This window comes from Portunus trituberculatus, chromosome 44, assembly GCF_017591435.1.
Source record: "Portunus trituberculatus isolate SZX2019 chromosome 44, ASM1759143v1, whole genome shotgun sequence".
NCBI lineage: Eukaryota > Metazoa > Arthropoda > Malacostraca > Decapoda > Portunidae > Portunus > Portunus trituberculatus.
In genome coordinates, this window is record NC_059298.1 from 26,120,340 (window position 1) to 26,136,628 (window position 16,289).

General features: G+C 42.7%; 1 protein-coding gene across 6 annotated transcripts in view; it reads left to right on the plus strand.

The window, feature by feature from the left end:
• LOC123518934 (neuromedin-U receptor 2-like) overlaps nucleotides 1-16,289 on the plus strand; it is a 302,841-nt gene that overhangs the window by 59,732 nt on the left and 226,820 nt on the right. The gene's annotated exons all lie outside the window — the stretch shown is intronic.

Sequence of the window (16,289 nt, forward strand, 5' to 3'; positions counted from 1 at the left end):
ATCTTTTATTCCGATCTTTTATTCCAATATCAGCACACGATGTAGAGGCTTGTGTGTGTGTGTGTGTGTGTGTGTGTGTGTGTGTGTGTGTGTGTGTGTGTGTGTGTGTGTGTGTGTGTGTGTGTGTGTGTTGTCATTACGTAACCCAGTGGTGTTTTCGAAATCACACTATAAACGGGACTTTCATGAGTATGTTACAATAATTAATAAACTAAATTAAGCACACCAAACTCTTAATTAGTCTGTTGTGATCTCTTTTTTTTCTCTCAGCATGTGTTTTCCTATTTAATATTTCAAATTTTACAACTACCTTAAACACACTCGAGGAAAGAAAAATTTTATCTAATCTCAGTGGTTGTGATTGTCCAATTCTGAGCCAAGCCAGACCATCTCAGAAAGCACTGCCCTCCTCTTACTCCCCCGCCAGTCTCTGCCATGTTCTCTTAGCAAACTTTTCTATCACATTTCCCGGCCTTGTGTCTGCGAGGGCCGCCGTGATCACCTCCACTGTCCACATGATATGACGTGGAAAGATATTTGTCCCATTCTCTATGCATGAAAGGACGTCCAGGCGCGCGCGCTCTCTCTCTCTCTCTCTCTCTCTCTCTCTCTCTCTCTCTCTCTCTCTCTCTCTCTCTCTCTCTCTCTCTCTCTCTCTCTCTCTCTCTCTCTCTCTCTCTCTCTCTCTCTCTCTCTCTCTCTCTCTCTCTCTCTCTCTCTCTCTCTCTCTCTCTCTCTCTCTCTCTCTCTCTCTCTCTCTCTCTCTCTCTCTCTCTCTCTCTCTCTCTCTCTCTCTCTCTCTCTCTCTCTCTCTCTCTCTCTCTCTCTCTCTCTCTCTCTCTCTCTCTCTCTCTCTCTCTCTCTCTCTCTCTCTCTCTCTCTCTCTCTCTCTCTCTCTCTCTCTCTCTCTCTCTCTCTCTCTCTCTCTCTCTCTCTCTCTCTCTCTCTCTCTCTCTCTCTCTCTCTCTCTCTCTCTCTCTCTCTCTCTCTCTCTCTCTCTCTCTCTCTCTCTCTCTCTCTCTCTCTCTCTCTCTCTCTCTCTCTCTCTCTCTCTCTCTCTCTCTCTCTCTCTCTCTCTCTCTCTCTCTCTCTCTCTCTCTCTCTCTCTCTCTCTCTCTCTCTCTCTCTCTCTCTCTCTCTCTCTCTCTCTCTCTCTCTCTCTCTCTCTCTCTCTCTCTCTCTCTCTCTCTCTCTCTCATTTGTGCACAAACTACCAGAATAATTTATTTAAAATCCCATATTTTGGGGAAAGGAAAAATGTTACGCTTCAATAAATCTTTATGAATTCATGAACGCATTTATTTTTCTTCCATTAATATAAAGATACATTTTTGAATGTGTGAGGAATGATGCATACATTGCTAACTAAACGAGAACGCATTTCAGTAATAGACAATGTTTCTTGTAAACAAAAAATACGACTTTTGAAGGGATACTTTGTTCATGAAAAGCCCGAGGAAGATTATTGTTATCGGTTCAACATACTGTAGAACGTGTAGGCAAATTGTTTGAGATATTTCACATCTATATAAAAGTCGTGTGTGTGTGTGTGTGTGTGGGAGTGGGAGTATGAGTGGGTGTGTAATTTCCTCTGAACTGACGATCGTTGAGACTACATGATAGCACTTATCTTCATCGAAGCATGTTTCATTAAGAGATGAAGCGTTCAGTTCTCAGAAGCAACTTTTGAGAGGGAATGTGTTCAGTGGAGAGAGAGAGAGAGAGAGAGAGAGAGAGAGAGAGAGAGAGAGATGGTTGAGTGTCGCTAAACAAAAGAGAAGAGTGTCCTGTAGATATAAGAAGTTGAGTCGAGAAATTGAACAACATGTAGTTTATCCTGTCTCCGGTTGTACTGATTTATTCGTGGACTTTGTTACGTGACCAGAATGTGTGTAGGTTGTGGGGTGAAGTTGTGTACGATTTCTGACCGATTTGCTTCTCATGATTTACAAATGAGCATCTACTTATATGTTGTGTGTGTGTGTGTGTGTGTGTGTGTGTGTGAGTGTGGCTGTGTGTGTGTGTGTGTGTGTGTGTGTGTGTGTGTGTGTGTGTGTGTGTGTGTGTGTGTGTCCCTAAGCCATTATATATTAGATGAAAAACATACTTGAAGGAAAATTTTGAGGAAATCGAGTTAGCAGTGGTCCTTAAAGACTTCACGTTTCCGATTACTCTTCACTCTTCCTTTTATGATGAAAATAGTTAACCGTTTTTCTTCCTCTTTTTCATCTTTCCCTTGCGATAAACTTTTCTTTTTTCTTCTAAGAGCATTACTGTGTGTAATTCCATGCACTTCACTCTTGGAGCAACACAGTGTAGATGGATTTGGGATTTATCGTACATAAAATATAAAGGCTCTGAAGAGACACTTTATTTTAAGTTTAATTGTTCTTAGTGATGTGACAAAAGAAAAAGGAAACTTCTAGTCGTTCTTTCTTTTCTCTAACTTATTATGAATACTTTTCTTCTCATTGGACTCTCTTGTTGCCGTCACAGTGGCTCACACAGGACAAAAAATCTACATATATTAATTTCCTGTGTCTGTTTCGACTTCACTACGATATAATGTCAGTAGAGCATGTATACCTTCCAATGAAAATAAACGACAAAATTCTAGGCAATTTGCTTAAATAAAAAACAAGAAGAAAAGATTACCAATGAATGAGAAGAAGTAGTTAAGATATCGCTGAATTATTGCATTAGTAAGATGGGAAAAAAAACGGTGTAAGTAGAAATTCCGTGTGTAACGTTACCGCAAGGAGGAGAGAAGCAAGTAGTAAGCGAATTTAGAAAAGAAGAAACTATGAAAATCAGAGAGAAGATGCGACATGGCGGTGCCGAGTAAGAGATAGGAATAGAAGAAAGAAAACTTCGCCACTCCACTCCATCAAAAAAGTTTATATGAGCTGTCCCTCCACATATATAAGCGCTCCACTCAATCCTTGGGCCGATAAGATTCCTGTACAGTTATCATTTGGAAGTTAATATTTCACAGAGAATACATGCAACTTCGTGAGAGCTGTGTGTAGATGTTGATATTTACCCCTTCAGTACCATGACGTGTTTCCATATTCATTCAGCTTACTGTTTGATGATTTTCTACAGTTTCAGAAACTTACGTGGGGATTAAAATAGTGATGACTCTGGCCATTTATCTTCTGACCTCCATTGACCCTTAATTCCCAATGTCAATAAAATAGTCTAATCATTCCCAAAACTCATGGTAGAAATACGTCCCAGTACTGAAGAGGTTGAAGACTGTAGATGTTTCCAGTGTGTGTGAAGTGTAGAGTCAGTAAAGTGCAGGCTGCAACTTTACACTGCGACACGAGAGAAAACGGGAAAAGAGGGCACGGGGATTAACAGCAGCTGATCTGTAACATCCCCTCACCTCCCCTCGAATGTACATGGAAGAAGCCTGCCTTCATCGATTTTTAAAGCGGCTTCAACACGGAGCGGTGGGATGGATGCGAAGTCAAGGTGGAAGGGATAGACGCAGGATAAGAAAGGAAAAAGTGGTGAAGAAAAGAAGGACGGTGAAGGAAAGAAGGACAAATGGAGGTGAGGGAAGTAAGAAATGTTTTGAAGCTGAAGACAAGTGGAGAAGTGGGAGGAACGACAAAAATATTGAGTATAAGGTGTTGAAAGTAAAGGGTCTTCATGGCAGGTACCGATAAGGCAGTCAAGCCGAGGCAATTCCAGGATATACATACCTCCGCGTCGACTGAATTCCAGGAGAAAAAAGGTAATAAATTGAGAAAATTAAGGAAATTCAAAGAGACGGAGAGACGTTGTGGAATAACAGTTGAATTTAGGGCTTTATTGGGCGGTGGAGATGCGAAGTTCCTCTGGGGACGGAAAGACTTTGTGAACGGGGAAAGGGGAGATGATGTTGATGGCTGTTGTGAAAGTCGTTGTTGTTAGTAGTAGTAGTAGTAGCAGTAGTAGTAGTAGTAGTAGTAGTAGTAGTAGTAGTATTATTATTATTATTATTATTAATATTTTTAGTAGTAGTAGTATTGTTATTATTGTTGTTGTTGTTATTGTTATCAGTTATTTTTTGCTATCGTCATTATCATCATCATCATCACCATCATCATCATCATCGTTCTCGTCGTCATCGTCATTGTTGTTGTTGCTGTTGGTGGTAGTGGTGGTGAATTTTTCTTTTTTTTCATGTCTGTCTGTCCGCATTTTCGATAGAGATGAAGCCGAACATGCTGAGGAAACCAAAACCGATAGGAATTGTTCACTAATCCCGAGCCGAAAAAATAGCGAGACTCCAAACATCCCATCTGTTAGGCGGCCCGCCCGTAACATACCCACTACCATCACCTCCTCCGTAACATACTCCACTACCATCACCTTGCTACCTCGTTCGCCACCTCTCCACCTCCCTTCCACGTCACCGTCTCATGAACCTTCCACGCCACCGTCTCATGAACCCTCCACGTCACCGTCTCATGAAGCCCCGCTACTGTCCCGAAGTTGGATTCACGCGGCCCCATTCGACTCAAGCGGAAGTGTTAAGCAAGCTCCCGGCTTTCTGGAAGTCAGTCGAGGTCAAGGCCTCAACCAGTGAACACAACGCCTCTTGGACTACCGTGGGATCCACCTCACCCAGCACTTCACCACTGCGACACCTCATAAGTATCACTTCCCCTCGTCCGTTTTTTCCACATTGCCTCCATATAGGATTAGTATTATTGTTAGGTATTAAGTTGGGTTCTTTATTGTTGTATTTATTTATGTGTTATATGTATATGTGTATGTCAGTTTCATGTGTTTCATGTTATATCTATGTGTATGTCAGTTTCATTATTGGGTTATTAAATAGCTTTTAATTGCCCCTTTGCATTTCCTCACCAGTTGAACCTGCAGTGTTTTTTTTTTTATTGTTATTGTTCACCGGCTCCCCGATGCCAATCTTACCCGTTTAACCGGTGAACGTAACAATTGGCGACCGTGACAGGACCATTATAACCCTTGTTCAGTGTTCCATTTTTCCAGTGACTTTTTTTCTGTGATTACATTATTTTTTTTGTGTTTCTGTGGTGTTGTGACTTTGATGTGTTTTTTTTTTCTGTGACTTACTCTGCGTGTGGTTTAAATTTACCTTTGTGCGATCAAGTGGCTCCTTTTGGGTTAAAAGTGCTTCGTGACTTTCATTGGTATCGCATAGCAGTGGTAGAGCAGGAAACCAGGTAGAAAGGCGTGTTCACCGATAGCACTTATCTCTATTTTTGCACATAGGCAGGTGTGTAATAAGTGTTATCCAAGTGTTGGGATCATCATATGTTCATGCGAACCCTCAATCCCTCACTTCGCGGATCATTTTTCTCGCTAGTTAGAATTGGCCATTTTAACTAGTCCCTCAGACTAATCCGCCTCCTTATCAATAACAAGTCTCAGTACAATTCGCTCCTCACTCTCAAGTCTCGTAACTAGAGTAATCCGGATCCCTCTTAATGCCGTAATTCTCTAGTTTACCCCTCATTAGTGATTGTACTCATAAGTGTTTACTTAAGTATAATCTAGGTAATTTCAAGGTTGCCTTTATTATCACTCTGCCAAGTTCCTCACTTAAGTAATTCGCTTATCATTTTTTTGTTGTTGTTTGTTTAACATCTATTTAATATGGCTTTCGCTCAGTTTAACGTTGAAGATTTTTGTGCTGACCCTTCTCTGGAACAACTTAAAGGTGCTAATTTAAAGAAGGACCAGTGGAAAGCCATCGCTAAACATTTTGATGTTCCCATCACGTCTCAGATGACTAAAGAGGTCATTAAGAATGTAGTTGTTGAACATCTAGTGCAAGAAGGTCAGTTGCTAGGAAATGCCATAGAAGAGTTAACTCCCATGTCAGCAGCCTCTCCGAGGACTATAATACACAGTCCCCAGGAAGAACAGGATAAGAGTAGGATAAGTCAGTGGGAAATTGAAAAACTTAGACTAGAATACCGGCTGCAGGAAAAACAAATGCAACTACAGGTAGAAAAAGAAGATAAAGAGAGAGAATTTCAGTTACAACTTAAAAGGCAGGAGAAAGAGTTAGAAATTCAGGAGTTAACCCGACGAAATGATGCTAAGTTTAGAGGGGAAGAAATACATATAAAGAAAAAGTTAGCAAGCTTTAATCCTGCTACAGCTGCTCCGCTAGTTCCCCCTTTTGATGAATCTGATGTTGACGGGTCATTTCGTGCTTTGGAGAGCATTGCTAATAGGAATAAATGGCCCAAGGATCAGTGGGTGTCTCTCCTTGTCCCTAAGCTAGTAGGAAAAGCTTACAGGGTATACAACGGCCTTAGTGATGAGGTAGAGTATGAAGAGATCAAAGGTAACATTCTAGACGCCTACTCTATCACTTCTGATGGATACAGACAACAGTTCCGAAAGTATGTGAAACCAGAGTCTCACACCTATGTTGAATTTGCTAGTGAGAAACTAAGACAATTTAAGAAATGGTTAGCCGCCCTTAACATTACCACCTTTTCGGAGTTGCTCAATCTAATGGTCCTGGAAGAATGGAAGAACAAGTTACCCTTTAATATTCTGAGGCATGTGGAAGAACGGGAGAGAGTGATCTTATGTCTGCCGCTAAAGTGGCTGATGCGTTTGCTTTGTTGATGGGATCCCTGGGTAGTAGAGGTCGTGGTTCACTATCTAATGTTAGGTCCTCCTTTGGGGAAGGTTTTGGGGCGCGGGTGGTAAGCCGACCGGATTCTCGCCAAATGCATATAATTCCCACTGGTTCTCTCTCTCTCTTTTTCTCTTTTTTTTTTCTTTTTTTTTTTTTTTTTTTTTTTTTTTTTTTTTTTCTGACCTTTAATTTTCTTTTTTTTACTACAGATGATGTCTTCTTTTGAAGATCTCACTGACATGTACATACTGATAAGAAACCAGGTCACACGATCCATATGCCATAGTTTTTGGTGTACATACTGTAAGAAACCAGGTCACACGATCCAAAAATGTAGACACCCAAATTGCAAGGCCTCTCAACGTCAACTTTCTTTTGTGGCCCCTAAACCTAACACATTTGAGAACAAGAAACCAGTGGCCCTAGCTAACCCTGTCAACTCTCCTCTAGAACTTTATGACTCGTACACGTATCAAGGTAAAGTGTCCCTGACTGATGGTAAAGACAAGGCAATAAATGTCAAGGTTCTGCGTGATACAGGTGCTGCCCAATCCATCTTAAGGGAAGATGTCATCCCTAACATCAGACAGGCTTTCACTGGAAGAAGGTGATCCTTACAGGTCTCGAATCACAGCTCTCCTATCCCTTGGCTAAAATTAGCTTACAGTGCCCTTTCATTTCAGGAGAGGTTGAGGTAGCCATTAAACCTGGTGAACTGCCAGTACCGGGGTACATCTTGTACTGGGTAACGATCTTGCGGGTAACTTGGCTGTTCCTAACTTAATTGTTCTTGATTCTCCCTTAACAGAAAGTCCCACTAAGACCCTGGACGAAACATCCCTCACTTCTTCCCAGTGTGTGCAGTCACCAGGTCTCAGTCCAAGTCCCCTGCCCTTTCACCACCTCCTCCACCAATGATTGCCTCTACTGACAACTTGTACAATAACATCATTTCAAAGGAGAATTTGATTAATGCTCAGGAACAGGATCTCACTTTGGCTAAGATCAGACATGTTGCCAGTGAGACAAAGGATATGTCTAAATTGCCTTGTTTTTATTATCAGGAAGGAGTCCTGATGCGTGCCTACAGACCTCCTGAACTGAAACAACTAGACACCTGGTCAGAAACACATCAAGTTGTCATCCCTTGTCTGTAAGACCAGCCATTATAGAACTAGCTCATGATGGATTGTCAGGTCATCTAGGCATCCAAAAACCTACAAGAAGGCTCTTCAACATTTTTTGGCCAGGAATGAAAAAGGATGTGTCACACTATGTAAAACATGTCACATATGTCAAATTGTGGGTAAGCCTAACGAACGCCTTGTGCCAGCTCCTCTGACGCCTATTCCAGTTCAGACGGAGCCCTTCGAAAAGATCGTTCTAGACTGCGTAGGGCCCTTACCCAAAACCAAACGAGGGAATCAGTATTTGTTAACCCTCATGGATCCCACTACCAGGTACCCTGAAGCATTCCTCTTAAGAACATCACATCAAAGACCATTGTAAAACATCTAATACATTTTTTCACCTCGGTAGGAATTCCAAAACAAATTCAGTCTGACAAGGGTAGCAATTTCACTAGCAATTTTTTCCAACAGATAGTGAATGAGCTAAACATCGACCATGTAACCTCCTCGGCTTACCACCCCAATCCCAAGGCTGTCTGGAGCGGTTTCACCAAACATTAAAATCCATGATGAAGAAGTATTGCTTGGAGCATCAAGGAGACTGGGATGAAAGTATCTCTTTCCTTCTCTTCGCTTTAAGAGAATCTCCTCAAGATTCTTTAGGTTACTCCCTTTTGAATTACTCTATGGTAGACAGATCAGGGGGCCTCTCAAAATATTAAAGGATCAATGGTTTACTCAAAATACTCCTTCAAGCCCCAGTGTGTCTGACTACATCAGTAACCTTAAGAATAAAATCAGTGAAGTCAGATCTTTTGCTAAATCAAACTTCCTCAAATCTCAAACTAAAATGCAACAAAATTCTCTTCCCAAATCTGTCATGAGAAGTTTCAAACCAGGAGACAAGGTTTTACTTTTTCTCCCCACTCCAGGCAATGCTCTTCACAGTAAGTTCATGGGACCTTATGTTGTGGCTCAAAACTAAGTCCATTAAACTATGTGGTCCACACTCCTGACCGTCGTAAGGATTCCCAACTAGTTCATATTAATCTAATGAAACCTTACCACTCCAGAGAACCAGAGGACGACTTGTCTCGCACTGTACCTGTATGTCTGGTAGGGAAGGAGTCTGGTCCTGTGCCCCCGAGGAAGAGTCCGACATCGAATTCCTCTTCTCGTCACCTAAAGGACGCCCCTCAAACAGCCAAATCATGTCCAACCTTGATGAGGTTTTTCTTTCCTTAACACCTTCACAACAGTCTGATCTTAAAAAGTTATTGCTAGACTTTTCAGAAATCACAGGTGACCTTCCAGGACTTTGTACTACTATCCAACATGATATAACATTAATATCTAATGAGCCCATCAACCAGCCTATCGCATTTCACCCATTAAAAGAGACTTGATGAAAAAAGAGGTAGACTATTTGCTCTGTCATCACCTTGCAGAACCTAGTATATCCCCTTGGGCTTCTCCCTGCCTGTTAACATCTAAGCCAGATGGTAGTAGTCGATTTTGCACCGACTACAGGAAATTAAATAAAGTGACGGTGCCAGACTCCTACCCATTGCCCTTGATAGAGGACCTTATAGATAGCATAGGAGTAGCCAAATTTGTAACCACTATATATTTACTTAACCCGTACAGCGTCAGCAGATCTGAGACTTTGTGATTTCGCCAGTGCTGGCCACATCATGGATTTTTTTTTTTTGCTAAACCTGCCTTAAATGATGTGAAACAAATGAAAATGACAGTCATTCCTCTCTGAACTGACTGAAAGTGGTATTAATTGGTGCGAGATGTTTTTGCGCTAAGGTTAGCGACTTAGCAAAGCCTTATGTGACTAGTTTATTCGCTTTTTCGTTTCTCACCAGTCGATCCTCGAGTTGGACACATGCATGATATCGTTCCTGAGTTGAAAGAAAAACAACATGTCATGTTTTGTTGTTTGGGAGTGCTTGTGGCTAATAATAGACGAGATATCGCGAGGGAGTTTTGCCTTTCGCAGTGCAAATATTTTCCGAGTAATATGTACTTATTTTTTCCTTAAAACAAAGCGATTGGAAAATTCTTATTTATGTCATACAAAGTTTTCACTACCACAATATAACAGTTACCAAAAACATCTGAAATGGTAAAGTAAGTAATGGAAATTACGCTGCATTCATATTAGCGGAGTTGAGGCGTCAGTTTCCCGCTACACCGAGCTGAAGGCAGCAGAAACTGCTAAAGTTCAGATATGTAATAAATGAATACTGGAAGCATTCATGTTAGCAGGAACGAGGAGGCAGCATGAGCAATGTCTACAGTGCATGATGGCAGTATAATGGTAGGTTTTGAGGACGCAATACCTCCGAAAACACGAGGAAGCTCGCCGACGTATCTCATACGTCTCTGACGCCCGGTTCGCTCAGAGTAGCCGACGTATCTCGTACGTCTCTGACGCTGTACGGGTTAAAGGTTACTACCAGATTCCCCTCTCGGACGAGACCCGAGTAATATCCGCCTTCATCACCCCCTTCGGGCTATACCAATACACAGTGATGATCTTCGGCTTATCTAATGCTCCCGCCACCTTCCAGAGGGATATAAATTACATCACCCAGGACTTGGAGGGAACATCTGCCTATCTGGACGACCTGGTGGTGACTTCGGACGACTGGGTGACACATCTGACCCGTCTCCGGAGGCTGATGGGTCGGTTGCAGAAAGCTGGTCTTACAATCAACCTAGCCAAGTCCACCTTCGGGAAGTCTACGGTGGTCTACCTGGGACATGTGGTGGGGAACGGCAAGGTTCGCCCCAAGAGAGCCAACGTGAGGCCATCCTTGGCTTCCTGTCCCTACCACCAGGAGAGCTCTCATGAGGTTCTTGGGGATGGCTGGTTCCTACAGACGATTCTGTAGGAACTTCTCCACCTTGGCCGCCCCCCTGACGGACCTTATCAGCACTTCCGTCCCCTTCTCCTGTGACCAAGCCTTCCAACATCTCAAGGCGTTCCTCTCCTCGGAGCCAGTGGTCTGGACGCCAGATCACTCCCGCCCCTTCCATCTACAAGTAGACGCGAGTAGAGTTGGAGTGGGTGCTGTCCTACAAGCGGACCCCACAAGCGGCATCCTCCATCCCATCGCCTATCACTCCACCAAGCTGAAGAAACACCAACTCAACTACTCCACCATCGAGAAGGAGGCTCTGGCACTCGTCCTGGTGCTCCAACGTTTTGAGTGCTACCTTCATCCTGGTCCTCAAACTACGAAGGTCTTCACCGATCACAATCCTCTGGCCTTCCTTCACGCCATGAAGAACCGAAACCAACGCATTCTTAGGTGGGCCTTGTTAACTCAACCCTTCAACTTGAAGTCTACCATATCAAGGGGGTGGACAACATCATCGCCGACGCCTTATCAAGATCTCCCGTCTCACCTCCTTCATGAGCCCATTACGGAGGTCTTAGGGGGGAGGAAATGTTACGGCCCGCCCGTAACATACTCCACTACCATCACCTCCTCCGCTTGCTACCTCGTTCGCCACCTCTCCACCTCCCCTTCCACGTCACCGTCTCATGAACCTTCCACGCCACCGTCTCATGAACCCTCCACGTCACCGTCTCATGAAGCCCCGCTACTGTCCCGAAGTTGGATTCACGCGGCCCCATTCGACTCAAGCGGAAGTGTTAAGCAAACTCCCGGGTTTCTGGAAGTCAGTCGAGGTCAAGGCCTCAACCAGTGAACACAACGCCTCTTGGACTACCGTGGGATCTACCTCACCCAGCACTTCACCACTGCGACACCGCATAAGTATCACTTCCCCTCGTCCCGCTTTTTTCCACATTGCCTCCATATAGGATTAGTATTATTGTTAGGTATTAAGTTGGGTTCTTTATTGTTGTATTTATTTATGTGTTATATGTATATGTGTATGTCAGTTTCATGTGTTTCATGTTATATGTATATGTGTATGTCAGTTTCATTATTGGGTTATTAAATAGCTTTTTAAGTGCCCCCCTTTGCATAGCCTCACCAGTTGAAGCTGCAGTGTTTTTTTTTTATTATTTTTCACCGGCTCCCCGATGCCAATCTTACCCGTTTAACCGGTGAACGTAACAGACATTTTTTTTTATCTTGAAATTTATGTATGATTAGACCATTTTATTTACTTTAGGTTCTATGGAAGTCAGAAGATTAATGGCCACAGTATTAACTATTTTAATCCTCACATAAGTTTCTGAAACAGTAAAAAAAATCACCAAATAGTGAGCAGAATGAATATGAAAACGCTTCATGGTACTGAAGGGGTTAAGGATACCAATTCAAACATTTTCATCTAAGCTGTATTAACACAATAAGAATACCCTGAAATGATAGGAAAACAAAAGTACTCCAGAAAACAATTTGGTCTATAGTCAGACTGTTTATTACAGCGAACTCTTCTACAAAAGCCATGCAAATATATAAACAACGCGACAGCAACACTATTTCAATTTCATCTCCCAAACGTAGCAAAGTCAGCGGATCCGTCTCAGAGCCCGCTTCCTTTAGATCTTTTCTTTGGTCCTATTACGTACAGTTATCTTCACAGAAAACTGCTTCGCTGTGCAAGAGGTTCAGTCTTTCCCCCGCGGCGCCTCATCCCTCTCAGTGACATCCCCTCACTGCATCGATCCTCTCTCGCACTCTGACCTTTAGACGCGCGAAGGAACCAATTAGAGCCGCAGCGTGGCCTCTTATGTATGTACCTATTAGGACCTCAAGATGGAAGTGGCGTATTCCTGCATTCAGAATTATCTTCATTCCAGGGAACCGCAGCCTCTTGTCACCTCACCACGCGAAGAGGAAAATTAGCAAAGGGAGAAGGATGCTGTGCGTCTCTCTCTCTCTCTCTCTCTCTCTCTCTCTCTCTCTCTCTCTCTCTCTCTCTCTCTCTCTCTCTCTCTCTCTCTCTCTCTCTCTCTCTCTCTCTCTCTCTCTCTCTCTCTGATCCCATAAAGAATTTAATTTGTTTCAATAAACTTTGTGGCTGTGAGGAAAATTACTGTTTGTCATCAGAATATTGAAAATTAATAAAAACATTGAAAAAAAGACACTTATTAAAGTGAAAATAACGACGACTTTTATTAAGTATTTGCTAAAGGGGAACATAGATGTAAGGAGTCGATTACATCAAAATTAATAGAGGAAAATAAAAAAATGTTAACGTCATAAATGCGCCATCACTTCATGGTCCTTCATCACCTCTCGAGACCTCTCCTCCACGCCTGACACAAGGTCTCTCTCTCTCTCTCTCTCTCTCTCTCTCTCTCTCTCTCTCTCTCTCTCTCTCTCTCTCTCTCTCTCTCTCTCTCTCTCTCTCTCTCTCTCTCTCTCTCTCTCTCTCTCTCTCTCTCTCTCTCTCTCTCTCTCTCTCTCTCTCTCTCTCTCTCTCTCTCTCTCTCTCTCTCTCTCTCTCTCTCTCTCTCTCTCTCTCTCTCTCTCTCTCTCTCTCTCTCTCTCTCTCTCTCTCTCTCTCTCTCTCTCTCTCTCTCTCTCTCTCTCTCTCTCTCTCTCTCTCTCTCTCTCTCTCTCTCTCTCTCTCTCTCTCTCTCTCTCTCTCTCTCTCTCTCTCTCTCCTCTCTCTCTCTCTCTCTCTCTCTCTCTCTCTCTCTCTCTCTCTCTCTCTCTCTCTCTCTCTCTGACTGTCTGCTTGTCTTTTTATAACCAGTGTGTTTTTTAGTAATACAAACAAATTCCAGTTTAAAATACTTGGTAAATCGTCCTAGAGCTATCTTTATAAATAGTTATTGTACTGAGTGACTTAATAAAAACTATATCACATAAAGCAAAGAGTGTCTGCTATGCCCATTTGTTCTCAGTCTGCTCCAAACTTAGATACTTTCTGTGAGCACCACGGTCTGTTCAGCATTCCTTGTACGTACGTGTGGGCGGTGTGAGCGTTACCAGCGTAAAAGATTAGCTGCGTATATTCACTATATTGTCACATTACTTTTACCCACTGCAGACCCGACAGTGTAGGAAACAAGTCAGACATATAGGAAACTGAAAATATGAAAGCAAGGAGAAAAAATTATAGAAATATATGTTCAGAGTTGCATCTACCTCAGAGGAACAACTAAATACTTTTCCTTAACCCCTTCAGTACCATGACGCGTTTTCATATTCACTCTGCTTACAATTTGGTGGTTTTATACAGCTTCAGAAACCCACGTGGAGATAAAAATAGTGAAGACTGTACCCATTAATCTGCCCTCCATAGACCCTTCCTAATGTCAATATAATGTTCTTATGGTATACAAATCTCATGGTTAAAATTTGTCTCAGTATTGAAGGGGTTAAATTTAAAAGAAGTGGAGCCAAACTAAAATGATGAATTCTTGCTGAGGACTTTTCGCTCGCTTCATATCCAGAAGTACGTTATTCCTTTAGATATTAGTTGAAAGTCCTATGATAAGGTTTTTCTCTCCTTCCACGCTTCGTTTCCTCTCAGCGGATACAGACAGTTTTACCAAGATCCTTTTTTCAGCTCTCCTACCGCTCCCCTCTCCCTCCTCCCTTGACGCCTTCATCTCCTTCCTTATCTCTTCCTGCCTTTTCCTCCTCCTCCATCCTCGTTCCTTCACATCTACCGCTCTCACCCTAGACTCGTCCCAGACCGTTCCTTGTGCTGCCTCCCTACTGCCACACCGTCCTCTTCCTCTCCTATTTCTCTTTTCCAGCTTCCTTATCTCATCCCTGTCTCCACCCTTCTTTTCCCTCCCAAACCTGCGACCACCCACGAAATTCTCATCTTCCTTGCTGCTTCCTACTCCCGCCAGCCCTCCCTCCCTCTCTTCCTCTCTAATCTCCACCATGCCTTTCTCTCGCCTCCTCCTCACTGGCTGCACACACGCCACGCAGAACAAATATACAGCCTCACTTTTCCTACTCGTTCTTTATTTGAGCTCCTGATTCGAGACAGATTGAGTTACGTATTTATTTTAAGTCGTCTTTTGTCTTCCATGCCTTTTTGTTCAGTTATATTTTTGTTTTCTTCTTTTTCTTTCTTTATCCTATCGTCTCATCTCGTTTCGTCTCCTCTCCTCTCCTCTCCTCTCCTCTCATCTTTCCTCTTTCCTCTTTCGTCTTTTCTTCTTATCCCGTCTCATCTTCTCAGTTCTCCTTCCCTCTGCTTTCCTCCCCTCTCTCTCTCTCTCTCTCTCTCTCTCTCTCTCTCTCTCTCTCTCTCTCTCTCTCTCTCTCTCTCTCTCTCTCTCTCTCTCTCTCTCTCTCTCTCTCTCTCTCTCTCTCTCTCTCTCTCTCTCTCTCTCTCTCTCTCTCTCTCTCTCTCTCTCTCTCTCTCTCTCTCTCTCTCTCTCTCTCCTTCAAGATGACGATAAAGACAAAGAACAGTGATGCATTCCCGTTCTTGCATTGTTTCCATGCATACATAATTCTGTCTTCTCCTCTCTCTCTCTCTCTCTCTCTCTCTCTCTCTCTCTCTCTCTCTCTCTCTCTCTCTCTCTCTCTCTCTCTCTCTCTCTCTCTCTCTCTCTCTCTCTCTCTCTCATCTCACTTTTTGTCATTATTTCAGTGGTGTTCTTAGCATGAAATTGTAATCAGTAAGCCAGAAAGTGTGATTTCATTTATATACGTAGGTGATATCAAAACAAAGGTATGAATTAAATAAAATCATTGGCAATTTAATAGAAAAGAAATAGAAAGAAACATCAGCAATTGAAAATATTAAAAGGTTAATTAGAATGCTCTTCATATTATGATGTGCAGTCAATCTCTTCATAAGGAAAAGAATACTTTATCGTATATTGACATCAGTATTTCATTTAGATGCGAGTAATCATCTTTCATGTCCCGAAACTGTCAAAAGCGCTGATATTGCTTGTGAATAAAATTGGTCATGGCGAGTATGATAAATAATTTGTTGTTAATCTTGACATCTCATTCTCTTCGATTTTTATTTATTTATTTTTCTTTTTTTGTAATTAGATCAACAGGTGAATTTCAATAAGTGGTCTATTTTATTTCGTGTCTGATTTAAGGTTTTCTTTTAACAGGTGAGACGAGGAGGAGACCGCGATTATTTCTCCAGTATAAGGCAAGGCATCTGTGTGTGTGTGTGTGTGTGTGTGTCTCTCTCTGTCTGTCTCTCTCTCTCTCTCTCTCTCTCTCTCTCTCTCTCTCTCTCTCTCTCTCTCTCTCTCTCTCTCTCTCTCTCTCTCTCTCTCTCTCTCTCTCTCTCTCTCTCTCTCTCTCTCTCTCTCTCTCTCTCTCTCTCTCTCTCTCTCTCTCTCTCTCTCTCTGTGTGTGTGTGTGTGTGTGTGTGTGTGTGTGTGTGTGTGTGTGTGTTTCACTGTTTGATCTGCTGCATTCTCTGACGAGACAGCCAGACGTTACCCTACGGAACGAGCTCAGAGCTCATTATTTCCGATCTTCGGATAGGCCTGAGACCAGGCACACACCACACACCGGGACAACACAACTCATCGATTTACATCCCGTACCTACTCACTGCTAGGTAAACAGGGGCTA